Source organism: Eimeria tenella, genomic scaffold (assembly GCF_000499545.2).
Source record: "Eimeria tenella Houghton genomic scaffold, Eth_scaff3090, whole genome shotgun sequence".
NCBI lineage: Eukaryota > Apicomplexa > Conoidasida > Eucoccidiorida > Eimeriidae > Eimeria > Eimeria tenella.
The window spans coordinates 1-2012 of record NW_013544280.1 but is presented as its reverse complement, the minus strand read 5'-3'; the positions used below and the strand labels follow the sequence as shown (position 1 = coordinate 2012).

General features: G+C 47.4%; 1 non-coding gene across 1 annotated transcript; it reads left to right on the top strand.

Annotated features, from left to right (window-relative positions):
• Positions 1–92: 92 nt before the first annotated feature.
• ETH_r00000001 lies at positions 93–683 on the top strand. Its single transcript, XR_001230602.1, has one exon. It is a non-coding gene; the product is annotated as a ribosomal RNA (ribosomal RNA).
• Positions 684–2012: the final 1329 nt, after the last annotated feature.

Below are 2012 nucleotides of genomic sequence, written 5' to 3'. Positions count from 1 at the left end.
GACGCATGCGGGGGAGGGAGCGGCGTTTTTTTGTCTCTTGTTTGGTCGAAGGAAGGCGTTGACGACAATAGCAACCTGGTTGATCCTGCCAGTAGTCATATGCTTGTCTCAAAGATTAAGCCATGCATGTCTAAGTATAAGCTTTTATACGGTGAAACTGCGAATGGCTCATTAAAACAGTTATAGTTTATTTGATGGTCTCATTTTACATGGATAACCATGGTAATTCTATGGCTAATACATGCGCAAAGGTCACCTCCTTTGGAGGGGCTGTGTTTATTAGATACAAAACCAACCCACTTTGTAGTGGAGTCTTGGTGATTCATAGTAACCGAACGGATCGCAGTTGGTTCTTTTGGGCCCGCGATGGATCATTCAAGTTTCTGACCTATCAGCTTTCGACGGTAGGGTATTGGCCTACCGTGGCAGTGACGGGTAACGGGGAATTAGGGTTCGATTCCGGAGAGGGAGCCTGAGAAACGGCTACCACATCTAAGGAAGGCAGCAGGCGCGCAAATTACCCAATGAAAACAGCTTCGAGGTAGTGACGAGAAATAACAATACAGGGCATTTTATGCTTTGTAATTGGAATGATGGGAATGTAAAACCCTTCCAGAGTAACAATTGGAGGGCAAGTCTGGTGCCAGCAGCCGCGGTAATTCCAGCTCCAATAGTGTATATTAGAGTTGTTGCAGTTAAAAAGCTCGTAGTTGGATTTCTGTCGTGGTCATCCGGCGTCGCCCGTATGGGTGTGGGCCTGGCATGCCCTCGGCTTATTTCCGGTAGCCTTCCGCGCTTAATTGCGTGTGTTGGTGTTCTGGAACTTTTACTTTGAGAAAAATAGAGTGTTTCAAGCAGGCTTGTCGCCCTGAATACTGCAGCATGGAATAATAAGATAGGACCTCGGTTCTATTTTGTTGGTTTCTAGGACCAAGGTAATGATTAATAGGGACAGTTGGGGGCATTCGTATTTAACTGTCAGAGGTGAAATTCTTAGATTTGTTAAAGACGAACTACTGCGAAAGCATTTGCCAAGGATGTTTTCATTAATCAAGAACGACAGTAGGGGGTTTGAAGACGATTAGATACCGTCGTAATCTCTACCATAAACTATGCCGACTAGAGATAGGGAAACGCCTACCTTGGCTTCTCCTGCACCTCATGAGAAATCAAAGTCTCTGGGTTCTGGGGGGAGTATGGTCGCAAGGCTGAAACTTAAAGGAATTGACGGAGGGGCACCACCAGGCGTGGAGCCTGCGGCTTAATTTGACTCAACACGGGGAAACTCACCAGGTCCAGACATGGGAAGGATTGACAGATTGATAGCTCTTTCTTGATTCTATGGGTGGTGGTGCATGGCCGTTCTTAGTTGGTGGAGTGATCTGTCTGGTTAATTTCGATAACGAACGAGACCTTAGCCTGCTAAATAGGGTCAGTAACTTTGCGGTTACTGTATCACTTCTTAGAGGGACTTTGCGTGTCTAACGCAAGGAAGTTTGAGGCAATAACAGGTCTGTGATGCCCTTAGATGTTCTGGGCTGCACGCGCGCTACACTGATGCATGCAACGAGTTTTTACCTTGGCCGACAGGTCTGGGTAATCTTTTGAGTGTGCATCGTGATGGGGATAGATTATTGCAATTATTAATCTTCAACGAGGAATGCCTAGTAGGCGCAAGTCAGCAGCTTGCGCCGATTAAGTCCCTGCCTCTTGTACACACCGCCCGTCGCTGCAACCGATCGGAGGGTCCTGTGAATTCATCGGACGGACAAGCCTTACTTTGTGGGGCTGGTCGGGAAGTTGCGTAAATAGAGCCCTCTAAAGGATGCAAAAGTCGTAACACGGTTTCCGTAGGTGAACCTGCGGAAGGATCATTCACACAATTCGCACGCCTGGAACGCGCTGCTGGTTTTACAGGTTTCAAGCATTCGCTTTGCCTGGGTGGCCAGCAGCAGGTAGTCGTCGGTGTTGTTGGAAAGAAAAATTTAGTCCATCGCAACCCTTGAATCTGT